This window comes from Neoarius graeffei, chromosome 20, assembly GCF_027579695.1.
Source record: "Neoarius graeffei isolate fNeoGra1 chromosome 20, fNeoGra1.pri, whole genome shotgun sequence".
In the NCBI taxonomy this organism is placed as follows: domain Eukaryota; kingdom Metazoa; phylum Chordata; class Actinopteri; order Siluriformes; family Ariidae; genus Neoarius; species Neoarius graeffei.
In genome coordinates this window covers 53,219,392-53,236,545 of record NC_083588.1, presented here as the reverse complement: position 1 = coordinate 53,236,545, position 17,154 = coordinate 53,219,392, and the positions used below count along the sequence as shown (strand labels likewise).

The 17,154-nt window shown below is 38.8% G+C and overlaps 1 protein-coding gene across 2 annotated transcripts in view; it reads right to left on the bottom strand.

Moving 5' to 3' along the window:
• plcl5 (phospholipase C like 5) overlaps window positions 1-17,154 on the bottom strand; it is a 229,225-nt gene that overhangs the window by 53,843 nt on the left and 158,228 nt on the right. The window lies entirely within an intron of this gene.

Genomic DNA, 17,154 nt, shown 5'->3' with positions numbered 1-17,154 from the left:
ATTATGTATTTTATATGTTGAAAATCTAAAAATGCCAATTTAGTTGTCATTTGAGCATATGACTGAAACTAATTGTCTGAAACAGAATTGAAATGGAATTAGCCATTCTCATCTCATCTCATCATCTCTAACCGCTTTATCCTGTTCTACACGGTCGCAGGCAAGCTGGAGCCTATCCCAGCTGACTACTGGCGAAAGGCGGGGTACACCCTGGACAAGTCGCCAGGTCATCACAGGGCTGACACATAGACACAGACAACCATTCACACTCACATTCACACCTACGGTCAATTTAGAGTCACCAGTTAACCTAACCTGCATGTCTTTGGACTGTGGGGGAAACCGGAGCACCCGGAGGAAACCCACGCGGACACGGGGAGAACATGCAAACTCCGCACAGAAAGGCCCTCTCCAGCCACAGGGCTCGAACCTGGACCTTCTCACTGTGAGGCGACAGCGCTAACCACTACACCACCGTGCCGCCCATTAGCCATTCTCTGAAACGGAATTTAATGTTTTTTGAAACAGAAAATAGGAGGCTCTACACACGGGTCATTCTAGAATTCGGGGTACATTTCGCATCTCCGAGATAAACCTTTTGTTATTTTCCACAAAAGAAATCTTTATTGAATCAGTTTTGAACAATAATGCAAACTATGACAAACTTTCACCAATAGCGATGCTTGATGTACATTTTAGACCCAATTTATCCATAAAATATTAACTAAATCACTCCTCCCCCTCCCCCCACATTATTGGCTATCTTCGACTCCTGATTCAGACATTCATCTGGAATAAACATGAAGTGATTCAGTATAACAATCTGTTTTTTGGGGATTATTCTATTAACTGTGATAAAATCAATTGCATAGAAGGTCTATCCATCCATTATCTGTCGCGGCTTATCTTGTGCAGGGTCGCAGGCAAGCTGGAGCCTATCCCAGCAGACTATAGGTGAGAGGCAGGGTACACCCTGGACAAGTCGCCAGGTCATCGCAGGGCTAACACGTACAGACAACCATTCACACTCACATTCACTTTAGAGTCACCAGTTAACCTAACCTGCATGTCTTTGGACTGTGGGGGAAACCAGAGCACCCGGAGGAAACCCACGCGGACACGGGGAGAACATGCAAACTCCACACAGAAAGGCCCTCGCCGGCCACTGGGCTCGAACCAAGAACCTTCTTGCTGTGAGGTGACAGTGTGCACTACACTACACCACTGTGCCACCCTGCATAGGAAGTCTATTTTCTGTATTATGTGAAATTTCAGTAATAAAAAATATCTTTTACATCCGTCCCAATGTTCTTGTCAACTCTGTGAACTCTGTTATAAAACTGCCTAAAATCCACAAAGACTTTTAATAATGCGCATGACACCTGCACCAAGAGATGTCACTTCCTCTGGTGGGAAACTTCAGAAAGGCAGTGAGGTACGTCATGTTTCTTCCCTCATTAATTTGAATAAAATGTTGAGGATACACCAACAGTAGATGAATTATTCATCAAATCCATTACTGTGATATTGGAGTGAATCTCTCGCTCGTTTTTTAAAAAACGATAACGTGATTAAAAAACAATTTCATGGATTTTATTATACATGCCGTGTGGTAGCTAGTTTGAGGTTAGCATGTGGAGTTAAGGCACAAAATGGTGGGGAAAAAAAAAATCACGTTGCCGTCGAGTCTGTTAACGGACTGCCCAGTTTAACGACAACAGAGTTGACGACGACGAACAGAGTCGACACTTGAAAGGTACCCGCAGTTATACAATGGGTCGTATATTCACAGAATTAATTAAACATATAACCAAACAGGGCAGCACGTTGGTGTAGTGGTTAGCACTGTCGCCTCACAGCAAGAAGGTCCGGGTTCGAGCCCCGTGGCCGGCGAGGGCCTTTCTGTGCGGAGTTTGCATGTTCTCCCCGTGTCCGCGTGGGTTTCCTCCGGGTGCTCCGGTTTCCCCCACAGTCCAAAGACATGCAGGTTAGGTTAACTGGTGACTCTAAATTGACCGTAAGTGTGAATGTGAGTGTGAATGGTTGTCTGTGTCTACTGTATGTGTCAGCCCTGTGATGACCTGGCGACTTGTCCAGGGTGTACCCCGCCTTTCGCCCGTAGTCAGCTGGGATAGGCTCCAGCTTGCCTGCGACCCTGTAGAACAGGATAAAGCGGCTAGAGATAATGAGATGAGATGAGATATAACCAAACTGAGGTTATGAGTTCTACTATGATCTCGAAAAGTCGTTCAAGATTTCCTTTGAATTTTGGATCCAACTTTATCAGAGGGTTGTTGGGTAAGATTTGGATCTGACTCTGCCTCCGGCTCTTGAATTCTTCAGGATGAGTGAACCTTAAAGAGGCATTCCACCATTGGATGTATTCTTTGGCATAAAATACAATATATTTTATGACAACATGACTAGACAGAGAAATCTTTTAGCTTCAAAATGATATATCAAACATAATTTTTTGACAACGACAAGTATATTAATTTTGCGACCAAAGTCACCTACCCTTTTAATTTCCGCGCGGTAGTGAAACGTGATGTCATCGGCAGGTGCCCCTTCTTGTGTACCACGTGTTGGTCTATTTTTAGACCAGGAAACCCCCAAAGTGAGAGAGTCATTTCTCCTCGTATATGGGGGCCAAAAAAATTGCGAAAAATTTTGAGTTAATCTTTCAGTTAGCTAGATTTATTGGTATTAGCTAGATTTATTGGTATTATTTTTATCGCGTTCTATCCGCCATTGCTGATAATATGTGCCACGTCACGTGGTACACAAGAAGGGGAACCTGCCGATGACATCACGCGCGGAAATTAAAAGGGTAGGTGAGTTTGGTCGCAAAATTAATATACTTGTCGTTGTCAAAAAATGACGTTTGATATATCATTTTGAAGCTAAAAGATTTCTCTATCTAGTGATACCATTTATATATGTTGTCAAAATATATTGTATTTTATGCCAAAGAATACATCCAATGGTGGAATGGCACTTTAAGGAATATCAATATCTGTCTTTTGGTCTGTATCTTTCTCTCTCTCTTTGGGTTCTTGGGTGTGAGGGAGTTTAATGGTTTGTTTTAAGCACACAGTGAAAATATCCACTGGGACATCTGGTTCCCACAAGGAAACTATCTGCTGAGCCATAACACAAGAAAATGCATACACACATGCGCATTTGTGCTCGCTCGCACTCTCTCAGTCTGTCTTTCTGTCTCTCTCTCTCTGCCTCTCTCTCTCTCTCTCTCTCTCCACCCACAGCTTGTTCTTCTCTTGTGCTGCATCACTCTATTTCCCTTGAGTTTACTGACCCTTCACATCATAGCCCAAGCCCCATGATGTCACACACACACACACACACACACACACACACACACACACGGTGACAAAGAGCGCGGGAAAATGGTGCTTCTTCCATCACACATTTCGATAATTTTTCCCCAGCTCGTCTTCTGCGTGTGTATTGATGTTTCAGAGGCTATCACCCAATTGCCGACACTTCTAACTCGCATATCGATCACTTCCAGGATGAACTTGTGTTATTTATAACGGATTTAGCTTTATCTCTCACAGCTCAATCCTTGCAACATGATTTAGTCTTATTGATTTGGAGTAAATCAAATATGAATGAGAACTGCAGCATGACTTAGAGTTCCAGTTTCTGGAAGCACTTACAGAAAAAGGGAGAGGATTAAGGACAATGAATGTCACAAACTTTTAAAAGATGTTTCTGCTGTAATGACTAAAACCCGCCAAAGATTGTCTCATAATTAATAAGTTGACCTAATAAGTCTCATATATAATTCATTACCATCAGAGATGAGATCTGTCAAAAAAAAAAAATCAGATGCATGATGAAAACTTGAGTAATTACTTGATATTTTGATTAAAATACGCGGCTTCAATCTCTATTTGCATCCCCACCCCAAAAAAGCAATGAAATAAAGAGGAAATACAAGCCCTGAGCAGTTATTCATCAACTCTTGATCTAGATTAGATGAAAAAGTCTAATTTCCTGAAACCATGCACTAGATAACTTTTTAATGGAAAATTTAGCACTACAACGCACCTTTCCTATGATTACAAAAACAGAAATGAAAGTGGAGGTCCTGGAACAGGAGGAGGAAAGTAATTCATCATGACTGTCATCTTCATTTTGTGCAAATCATCTTCCATTCATCATGCCGTCATATTTTCAGGTAATTACACATGCTGGCAAATCACTAATTTCATTACACAATGCAGGTATAAGTGAGTTTGGTGTTTCCAGTGCCATAGTAACTCGGTGTGATTGTTCCTGAAGTATTCTGTGTCAGAACAAAGAAAATGGATGGAGTGGAGAGCAGTGTTGCATGGCTTACTGAGGATATTTAATCTGCGATTGAATACAAATTACAGGACTGACTAATTTAATCATTTAAGATTACATTAAAAAGTGTAATCTAGTCTTGGTTTGGTTTTGTTTTTAAATCTTTAACGCAAGAGACAAAAAATGCAGCACGCTATATTACAGAGAAACCACAAAGTGGAAAAACCTCTGTCCTGAAGACTTCCTGTGTTAGAAAATGTAAAAAATTTTCCTCTCACTTTTACAAAAGCACTGACATTGGAGACTCCTCCCAAAAATTATACAACCCCGATTCCAAAAAAGTTGAGACAAAGTACAAATTGTAAATAAAAACGGAATGCAATGATGTGGAAGTTTCAAAATTCCATATTTTATTCAGAATAGAACATAGATGACATATCAAATGTTTAAACTGAGAAAATGTATCATTTAAAGAGAAAAATTAGGTGATTTTAAATTTTATGACAACAACACATCTCAAAAAAGTTGGGACAAGGCCATGTTTACCACTGTGAGACATCCCCTTTTCTCTTTACAACAGTCTGTAAACGTCTGGGGACTGAGGAGACAAGTTGCTCAAGTTTAGGGATAGGAATGTTAACCCATTCTTGTCTAATGTAGGATTCTAGTTGCTCAACTGTCTTAGGTCTTTTTTGCCGTATCTTCCGTTTTATGATGCACCAAATGTTTTCTATGGGTGAAAGATTTGGACTGCAGGCTGGCCAGTTCAGTACCCGGACCCTTCTTCTACGCAGCCATGATGCTGTAATTGATGCAGTATGTGGTTTGGCATTGTCATGTTGGAAAATGCAAGGTCTTCCCTGAAAGAGACGTCGTCTGGACGGGAGCATATGTTGCTCTAGAACCTGGATATACCTTTCAGCATTGATGGTGTCTTTCCAGATGTGTAAGCTGCCCATGCCACACGCACTAAAGCAACCCCATACCATCAGAGATGCAGGCTTCTGAACTGAGCGCTGATAACAACTTGGGTCGTCCTTCTCCTCTTTAGTCCGAATGACACGGCGTCCCTGATTTCCATAAAGAACTTCAAATTTTGATTCGTCTGACCACAGAACAGTTTTCCACTTTGCCACAGTCCATTTTAAATGAGCCTTGGCCCAGAGAAGACGTCTGCGCTTCTGGATCATGTTTAGATACGGCTTCTTCTTTGAACTATAAAGTTTTAGCTGGCAACGGCGGATGGCACGGTGAATTGTGTTCACAGGTAATGTTCTCTGGAAATATTCCTGAGCCCATTTTGTGATTTCCAATACAGAAGCATGCCTGTATGTGATGCAGTGCCGTCTAAGGGCCCGAAGATCACGGGCACCCAGTATGGTTTTCCGGCCTTGACCCTTACGCACAGAGATTCTTCCAGATTCTCTGAATCTTTTGATGATATTATGCACTGTAGATGATGATATGTTCAAACTCTTTGCAGTTTTACACTGTCGAACTCCTTTCTGATATTGCTCCACTATTTGTCGGTGCAGAATTAGGGGGATTGGTGATCCTCTTCCCATCTTTACTTCTGAGAGCTGCTGCCACTTCAAGATGCTCTTTTCATACCCAGTCATGTTAATGACCTATTGCCAATTGACCTAATGAGTTGCAATTTGGTCCTCCAGCTGTTCCTTTTTTGTACCTTTAACTTTTCCAGCCTCTTATTGTCCCTGTCCCAACTTTTTTGAGATGTGTTGCTGTCATGAAATTTCAAATGAGCCAATATTTGGCATGAAATTTCAAAATGTCTCACTTTCGACATTTGATATGTTGTCTATGTTCTATTGTGAATACAATATCAGTTTTTGAGATTTGTAAATTATTGCATTCCGTTTTTATTTACAATTTGTACTTTGTCCCAACTTTTTTGGAATCGGGGTTGTACATAAACATCTCCAGTTTCTTGAACTAAACAATAACAACGGTTATTATGTGGCATCTGGGTGCCCTTCATTGGAATATTCACGTAAGTAATAGCAGACTCAACACACACACACAGGTTCACATTTGCCCCTGTTGAAATTTTGGAAATTGACTTACATTATTTGCAAAGTATTTGGACAGAAAGCAAGTAACTGCTTTGGAAGATATTTATCAGTCATTCCGCGAAATTGAGTCGTACGTGATCTGATAGCCGAGTCGGCTATAAGCCATGTACGACGAGATTGAGTGGAATAACTGTTTTATTCTATCCACATTCACTGGATTTTGAGAAACTGAGCATTTTTTATTTTTTGCAAATTCGATAAATAAACACTTTATACAAAAAGTCCGACAAAATCATTTCCGCTTAGAATGTAAACAAACCGGCGAAATGACAGGAGCAATTTGTGAAAAATGCTATAATAATAATTCTTTAAAAAAAAAAGATACGTTCTTACCATCAAATACTTTTATTCCATATTTTGTTGCTTTTTTTGTATTTTTGGGGGGGTTTATTTTCAAGTTTTTATTTCATCCTCGGTTGGTTCAGCAACACACGCCGCCATTTTGTTTTTCTCTACTCACGGTATATGAGCTGATATCCTAGTAGTAGAGTAGCCAATCGGAGCATGTGATTGCTCATATCCAGTGAATGTGGATAGAATAAACACAGATATACACATAATATATTTAGTCACTGCAAAAAAAGCAGAGCTCCTGATGAGTCGATGCAGTGTTTCCGCTATGTACAATTGGCTGCGGCGGGCCGCCGCACCTTGATTTTTGCCGCCACACCTTCAGGAATTCCTGAAGGGGGGCCGTGACCCGGGTAACTTTTTGAAAATTATTTTTGAAAATTATTTAAAAAATAGGCTAAACCAATATTTTTTGATGTTGAGCGGACTCGAGCCTGACATGAACCGCTCCGACGCGCTATAATGACACCAATCTATCACCAGCCAATCAGGAGACTTAATCAAACGCATCCCCCGCCCACCAATCTATCACCAGCCAATCAGGAGACTTAATCAAACGCATCCCCCGTCCACCAATCTATCACCAGCCAATCAGAAGACTTAATCAAACGCATCTCCCGCCCACTTGTGTCCGCGTCTGAGACGTTGAATTTTCACAGAAGGAGGGAAGAAGTTGACTGAGGTAAGACTGTGTGATAAATTAACAAACGAATAAGACAGGAATTTCAACATATAGGGCTTAAGTTTGTTACCGTTAAATAAGCATTGCTTGTACAGTAGCGTTATGTCGTTACAACGTTGACCCACTTTTAACGTGCCGAGTACCGACTGTAGCCGCTAACATGCTAATTAGCTTGCTGTCAAAAGTGCAAAGACCTTAAATTGCTCTGTGTAAATTAGAAAATGGCGCAACTTCCTCTGTAGCCGTCAACTCAACTTGTCTTGAGTTTTGAGCCAATCACAACAGGGCAGCACTGTGGCCTGAGGTAAAACAGGATAGTTTAAGTTTGTTTAAATTACAAAAATGAGTACACCCAATGACTGTCTCATATACTCTTCATATACTCATACTGTTTAAGTAATGCAATAAAACGAATCTTTAAAAGTGGTATTTACTCAAACTGTTTGCATAGAATGAACTTTGGGGTTAACAGTGTAATAGTGTCGCAGTGTTCTGCAAATTTGCAATTTAATATTTCAGATCTTGAGACATGAAAGTGCTATTTTAAAAAATAAAAGGTCAGAAATGTTTTCTTTGTCGTCTAGTTCATTTTATTTCCTCAATAATTTTCCTTGATTGAGAAATCGGTCTGGGCTCTTATGGGTTAATCAGTAGCCTGCATGCTAGTATACGTTCCATTTACAGTCAAACATTTTGATGAACTCCAGGCTCAATTTTGATTAATCAAAAATCTGCGTAGTAGTACAGTCTGAAGATGCTCTTGCACATTTGGTGTCAATTGAACAAAAATTATGGGAGGATATAGGTTTACGTTTTACAATTTTTGAAGTGAGTGATGGATTGATAAGTTTAGATGTGTTCAATATTTTCTTATCTTCAGACATAATATTGTAGATGTTTCTTTACCTGCTTGATAGTTTTGACCGGGACTCCAATCTTCCTCAGAAGAGTCATTAGTCCTTAAATTAAATTCATTATAGACATGAACTTAAAATCATTGTTTTATTTTATGGCCTCGGTGCCCTGGCTTTTGGCCTTCGTGCCCTCGGCATCAGCAGAGCGTTTGTTTTCCACACTTCGTCGACTGAAATCATACCTCCGATCCACAATGACACAAGAGACTGAATGACTTGATGAACTGCCATATTCACTGTGACATTCTGGAACAAACTGACATATGACAGCCATCGCAAAGGAGTTCGTGCAGGCCAATGACAGACGCAGGCAGGCCTTTGGGAAGTTTTAAGCACAAGTCATTGGTTACTTCTATTAGCACCGCCGAGTTCACTGCTTCCTCTGTTTTCAATGTTTCTATACTGCATTGGTACTGATACGAGCAAGTTGTTTAAGTTGAGTTAGCCTACTACCGAGGTGCTTTTGTTGTGTACTGTTGGCTGTTTTAGCATTTTATTCTGCGCAGTTATGTGCTGGCATGTTGTGGGCTAAAGTCATGACTGATGGATTAATCTATGTATAGCCTTCTGTGCTGTTGGCTGTTTTTATCCTCGTACTGGGGTGGGACGTCTGAGCGCAGGTCTTGCCACCGCACCTTCAAACATTTTCTAGGGGAAACACTGGGATGTGCAAAATATTTGCAAGAGCACAAAATCAACCACTGAATTGTGGAGTGTCGTGTATTTCACAGCAATAAATTGCTGCATTGTCTTGTGACAGTGAGATCAATAAAGAGATACACATCGCAGTTACAAATACATATTTATTCCTTTCTTTGACACCACATGCCATGCGCCAGAAACACCACCACCACATTTATTATGGTGTGACTCTGCTGGGTGCCTGGAGGACAGCAGTGAACCAGCACTTTCACGTTACATCATTACTATAGAGTTACCATTAAATATTATCAGACATAAGAACTAATCGATATCGAGCCGTGATAGTTTTAGATTATCAACGATGAAGGAAAGATGCTTATAAATGCAATTGCACTATACAATAATTATGCTTACACGAGTGTGCAGACTAAGAAATCGTTCAGATAAAAAAAAGCATACAATGCAAAAATATGTTGCCTGCTATGAAAAAAACCCCTATGTTTTTTCATCAGTATTTTTCGTAAAATGTGTGAGTAAATAATCACTTTTTTTTAAAGCAAATTAAAAATAAGTGCTGGATTAAAAACCCATCTTTCTTATGTAAATAAAGATACAAATTTTGTTGTCCGGTGGTTAAGTGTTTATGAGATATGTTGCCTTGCACTTACGATCAGATTCGCTCTGGTGGTACATAGGCATCGTACGGTCGCCAAAGCTATCAAAAATCAGGTCAATGCATGACCATATTCTCTTAAGTATGGAGCTGTGCTCCATGTGCGCTCTACTCTAACTCAGGTTATAATTTTTTTCTTTAAAAACTTTGCAGAAAAAAGACCATGTGAAGGAACCAATCCATGTTTTTGGTTTTAATCAAGTTCATTTGCACCCTTACTGATTGTAAATTAAGATAGTGTTAAATGGCATTGGGGTTACTAGTTTAGTACTTCTGTGTGCTGTCAATAAACAGTGATAAACCATTTAAGATGATCATAAATAACAGCCTGAAACAGACAAATGTAGCATTCTAATCTCATTAATCTCAACATTATTAATGCAGACAGCCCAGACGAAATAACAATTAAGCTCTGACACTTTAAGCTGTAATGACTGCTACAGGTTCTTTGCTGTCTGTGTGTTCGGTGTCCAATCATCAGCTGTCAACCTGCAGTGTCTCATTGTATTAGTCCCTTTTGTGAGATGTACCGATTAAGTAATAAGGCCAACAAAGCACTTTTTCCAGCGAAGGAAATACTGCATTAGTGCTGAGAAAATCATGATCAAGTCTTACAGAATCATCTAGATCACTAATGAGCTTCATTGTAAAAAAAAAAAAAAAATTATATATATATATATATATATATATATATATATATATATATATAAAATAACACTCTCACACACACACACACACACACACACACACACACACACACACACACACACACACGTGTGTATGTGAGAGTTTTATTTTTTTTATTTTTATATATATGAGTGATTCCACGCTTATGGGTACTGAAATGGGGACATGAACTTATTTTTAAAAATTCACCTAAAACCATTTCTTTTTTTACCATCAGGTCACAAAACATGTAATCTTTAATGAATGATATGTTAAAAGATAACTTTAATTTTCCGAGATGTAATAAAAACATATTTATATGCCAAAGTCAGAACGTAACAGAAGTGTTGTGGACATATAGATTCTCAATTTTAACAATGTAGAATTACTTTTTGAAACATAGGATGGTGATGTTTTAGCAAATACAATTAATAAACATGTGTAGTAGAATAAACATACACATTCTTTCAATAAGATTAACATGGTATAGAGCTAGATTGTAATTAATTTGTAACAGACGCGAGATGGACAATCGTAACAGAAGTAATGGAACAGACATCATTTTGGAACTCATAGGCTTGACTTTGGCATATAAATATGTTTTTATTACATCTCAGAAAATTAAAGTTATCTTTTAACATATCATTCATTAAAGATTACATGTTTTGTGACCTGATGGTAAAAAAAAAGAAATGGTTTTAGGTGAATAAGTTCATGTCCCCATTTCAGTACCCATAAGCGTGGAATCACTCATTCATATATATATATATATATATATATATATATATATATATATATATATATATATATATATACATATATACACACACACACACACGCGCACGCCCGACACCCTCTCTGTCTCTCTCAATAATGTCCTCAGTTTGCAGACTGGACTATGAGGTGCTAGTTACATCTGACACATAAAATCCTCCAGCATTCCCCAAGCGTCTATTAAAACCGCTTAAAGAAGGTCTTTGGTCACCATGGACCAGTCCTTGTTTTATTAAGACAACATAGTGCCTAAAATAACTCCTTGGTTTCCACAGGGATAGGCTTAATAGCTTATAGTACTAAATATATATATATATATATATATATATATATATATATATATATATATATATATGGGTCATTCTAGAATTTAGGGTACATTTTGTGTCTCCACAAAAGAATTCTTTATTGAATAAGTTTTGAACAATAATGCAAACTAGATCGGACAATTCCCCGGGGGAAATTGTGGGAGGATGCAGTGCGCGAAGCAATTTGGTCACGCATGTTTGCTGGCCGTGAATGTGTGACCTGCTATGAAGCTACAATGACATGATTTATGTGTGTGCTTGAGACAGCAGCCCCCCCTCTCTGCTCCCTCACTGGCCCCAGTCGGCATGGCGACGGGCCTGAGCAGGAGCGTTAAGACACACACACAAGATTTTGTCAGGTGTCTGCTGTTTTTTGCTCAGGCGCAGGCCTCGAACAACGACAAATAACTCGACAACAAAAGCAGCTATTCACAAAATTCTTTCACTGTGAGCGCTAGAAGGGTCTCCTGAATAAACTGATGTAATTTTTTGTCTGTAGTGTTAAAAATGAGGACACTAGAGCGAGTTAAAAATGAGTGACTTTTCTGTCATGTTTATAATGGGTGTCAATGAGGCCTCTCGGCTGCACTCTCCTCAGTTTGAGGCTTCTCATTCAAAAACTGTAAATCCTATCGGTTAGGTAAACACATTTTGTGAATCAGGACAAGTGTGACTACTACTTTTGAGAAAATTATGTCTGTAGTGTGAAATTTGTGGCTGAAAACACAGTTTAAGTTTGAAATTTTGAGCATGATTTGTGTGTGTGCTTGAGACAGCAGCCTCCCCTCTCTGCTCACTCACTGGCCCCAGTCGGCATGGCGACGGGCCTGAGCAGGAGAGCCAAGACACACAAGATTTTAACAGGTTTCTGCTGTTTTTTTGCTGAGGACCAGGCCTCGAACAACGACAAATAACTCGACAACGAAAGCAGCTATTCACAAAATTATTTCACAGTGAGCGCTAGAAGGGTCTCCTGAATAAACTGATGTAATTTTTTGTCTGTAGTGTTAAAAATGAGGACACTAGAGCGAGTTAAAAATGAGTGACTTTTCTGTCACGTTTATAATGGGTGTCAATGAGGCCTCTCGGCTGCACTCTCCTCAGTTTGAGGCTTCTCATTCAAAAACTGTAAATCCTATCGTTTAGGTAGACACATTGTGTGAATCAGGACAAGTTTTACTACTACTTTTGAGAAATTTATGTCTGTAGAGTGAAATTTGTTGCTGAAACCACAGTTTAAGCGAGAAACTTTGAGCTATTTTTTCAAGCTCTCTACACTCTAAGTAAACGAGCTGCACTGGTGTGTAACGCAATAGACACCCATTCAAAAGCTGGATTTTCTCCCGGAACCCACATGGCATTTGAGCCAGGACTGATCCGAAAGTGTAGAACCTAGCAGAAAAGTTGAATGCCAGATCCACAGAGGAGAAGTTTTCCTACGTTTTAGAGTTTGAATCACGTCTCTAGGTGAAAGCATGCCAGAGCAGTGGACGTTTGAAAAACGTTGAAAAAGTGCTTTTTTTTCAATTAATTCCATAGAAATGAATGGGGGTTTTTTCGACGATTTTTTGCGACTATGTCGCGAAAAAATCGTATTCTGTAGAGAAAAGTAATAGCATAGCGAGTCCGATCGAGCCGCACGTTTTGATATATTGTTTGTCTGTGTGCGACGTACGGTTATTGAGTTATTCGAAATCGAAATTTGCGTAGGAATAAGAAGAAGAAACACGTAGAAGAACAATAGTTGCAGTGCTTTGCACTGCAACCTACGGTATGGGCTCCCCTAGGGAGCCCATAGGTTGCTGTGCTGCAGCACTGCATCCTAATTATGACAAACTTTCACCAACAGCAATGCTTGATGTACATTTTAGACCCAACGTGTCCATAAAACATTAACTAAATGACTCCCCGCCCTCCCCCCACATTATTGGCTGTCTTTGACTACTGAGTCATACATTTAACCTGAATAAACATGAAGTGGTTCGGTTTAACTATCTGTTTTTTGGGGCTTATCCTATTAACTATTATAAAGTTAATTGCACAGAAAGTCTAGTTATAAAACTGCCTAAAATCGACAAAAACTTTTAATAATACGCGTGACACCTGCACCGAGAGATGTCACTTCCTCTGGTGGGAAACTTTAGAAAGGCAGTGAGGCATGTTATGTTTCTTCTCTCATTAATTTGAACAAAATGTTGAGGATACTGTACCAGCAGTTGATTAATTATTCGTCAAATCTGTTATTGTGATAGTGGAGTGACTCTCTCACTCATTTTTTAAAAACAATAACAAGATTAAAATCCATAAAATTCTGTTTTATGACACATGCTAAGTGGTAGTTAGTTTGACATTAGCATGTGGAGTTAAGACACAAAATGGTGGAAAATGTCAACTCTGTTATCATCGATTCTGTTAATGGATTGTCCAGTTTAACGATGACTAACAGAGTAGACACTTGAAATGTACCCGCAGTTATAGAATGGGCCATATATAATCTAATAATAATAATATTTGTAAGGCAGGCATGATGAACAGGCAGTGATGTATAAGCACTGGGAATATTTTCAGTGCTTAAATATTTAAGGAGGAAAATCAAATGATCAAATATGTTGTTTAAGGGAGATAACAAAGAATGCTTCATAAAGCATATAGTAACCTATTCAGGTGGTAGATGGAGCTTGAATGAATGAATGAATGAATGAATGAATGGTTTATTTCGAAATTCATATTTACACATACATATATCTGAACATAAAATTTACAAAACGCGATTCCGAGGTGACCCCCAAAGACTAATAGTCTGTCAGCCAAATTAACTATATACATCCAATAGTATTATTTACATTTGTGTGGCTGGAGGACACCCTATTAAAAATAAAAAAGAGAAAAAAAAGTCATGAGAAATGAGAAAAAAAAACAAAAATAGTAAAATTAACGAAAAAAATGAAATATACAGAAATAATCAAAACTCAAAATATGTTAGTATATTGTACCATATGGGACAAATCGAGGGGAAAAATTTAAAGAAAAAAAAAGAAAGTTGACAACAAAATTACATAAATATACTCGTACCATGACTGTATTATTGTCCATTAAAACATTTAGGTGGGGAAGAACAGTAAGTGGTGACTAATATTTTTCGCATAAGTGGTATTTAGCCCTAGAATTAAAAGATTTAATGGATTTGGCGTCTTTGAGATTTACAGGTAGTTTTGACCAGAGTTCAGGGACAAGGTGAAGGAAGCTGTCGTGGACGGTACTGGTTTTATATGGGTTTATATGGATATCTTGTCGGTGACGTGTATCATAGGGGTGAATGTCGTGGTTAAAATTGAATTTTCGACACAGAGGGAGTGGTAATTTATGACAACTAAAAAGAAAGCTGAATTTTGCAAGTTGGAGTTTAAACTGGTCTTCTAATTTTAATATACGCAGTTCTTTAAACAGTGGAGAGGATGCTTCATTATATCTGGAGTTGGTTATTATTCTTATCGCTTTTTTCTGCAGGACGCTGATGTGTTTCAAGCAAGTTTTTGTCGCTGACCCCCAAAGCAGTATTCCATATTGTAAGTAAGGGTGGATTAAACTATAGTACAAAGTTTTCATATTACATGCAGATAAAATATTTCGTGCCATACGCAATGCATACAGTCCACTGGCGAGTTTTTTACAGCAGTGATCTATATGATCCGACCATTTTAACTTATCATCAATGATAATTCCCAGAAATTTTGTGCTATTAACTCTCTCTAAGACCACATCACATATGGACAAGTTCAAGCTATCGATGGCTTCCTCACTACTTTTGCTTTTGTTGAAAAGCATATAATTCGTTTTTGAGATGTTGAGCGACAGTCTGTTGCTCCTGAACCAATCAGACATAGATTCAAGGTCTAAGTTTACGTTAGCATAAAGCTCGTCGATATTGTGAGCGTGGCCATATATGGTTGTATCATCGGCATACAAAATAGCCTTTGAGGTTCTTAAACTTTGAAGCAGATCATTCATATAAATAATAAAAAGAAGAGGCCCGAGAACTGAGCCCTGCGGCACCCCACAACTAAGATCATGCTTACACGAGTCTATTCCTTTATAGCGGACAAAATGCTTCCTGTCAGATAGATAACTCCTAAACCATTCATTTGCCACTCCTCTCACACCGTAGAAGGCCAGTTTCCGTAATAATATGTCATGGTCTAGTGTATCAAATGCCTTCGATAGATCTAAAAACGTGGCCAAAGTATTTTGGCCTTTATCAGAGGCCGTAAGCGTATCTCCAACAAACTCCAGTACGGCTTGTTCAGTTGAGTGATCTGCTCTAAAGCCATACTGACTTTCAAAGAAGGCGTTATTTTTACACATAAACAGATACAGCCGCTTATGCATCACTTTCTCAATAATCTTAGATATGCTCGATATGAGCGATATTGGTCGATAATTGTTGAGCAAGTGACTCTCCTTGCCCTTATGTATTGGAACAACTTTTGCCAATTTCAGCTTGTCTGGAAAATACCCATAAGAAAAAGATTTATTTATTAATTGCGACAAAGGATCTGATAGTTCATTACAGAGATCTTTAATCATTTGCATGCTCAGGTTGTCGTGACCAGAACTTTTTTTAGGCTTAAACGAGGAGATAATCTCTCCAACTTCTTTTGCAGTTGTTGGGTTCAGAAACAATGAATGAGGATTATTTCTGTTCCCCACATAATGTTCAAAAGTCTTAATACTCCCCGTTATTGCTCGAGCGTATATCGGGCCGATGTTGGCAAAATATTCTGAGAATTTATTCGCAATTTCAGACGGATTAGTTATAGTAATGCCGTCAGTTTTTAGAAACCCCACGCCAGTCGATCTTTTCGCTTTGCGTCCAATAATAGAGTTTAAAACACTCCAGGTTTTTCTAAGATCAGATTTATATTTAGAGAGTAGTTCTTTATAATAGGTCTCCTTTGAGCACCTTTTCAACTTATTAAATAAGTTGCGGTACTGCAGAAACTTTACCCGAGCCCGATCAGAATTATCCTTCCCCAATTGTTTTTTAAAGAGTTTGTCTCTCATTTTGCAGGACTTTAAAAGACCTGCAGTCATCCCTGGTTCCCTGATAACAGATTTACGAGGGATTTTCACAGTTTTTTCTGGAGCAAACTTGTCAATATTATTATGCAGTGTGCCAATAATGCACTCGTAAATTTCATCAGGGGACAAATCTTTCAAAGAAGTCCAGTCAGTGGACGATAGCGATTCTTGAATAGCGGCGATGGCGTTTGCATCACACTTTCTTGTCTTAAGTACCAGGAATTTGTCTTTATCCTTGACAAGTTTAGATTCTCCAATGAGAGTCAGAACCGGCAGATGGTCTGAGATATCAGTACACAATACATATGAACACAAATTACTAACATTTGCCTGGGACACATATATGTTGTCAATCAGTGTTGCTGAGGAATTCGTAATGCGTGTCGGGAGGGTAATTGTTGGCAAAAGGCCTGAGCTGAGAAATATGTTCAGCAATTTTTCGGGCAAGTTATTGTTGTACATTTTTAAATAGTCAATATTTTGGTCTGTACCAATAATTATATCATTGACCTGCACCTGTTCAATGTTTTCTAGAACTTCTTCAAATCTTTCAAGAGATACCTTATCATTTGCATCAGGGACTCTATAAATCTCCCCAACAATTGCATGTTTTTGATTTGTGACTGCTTGAACTTCAACAAAAATCGATTCAAATTCC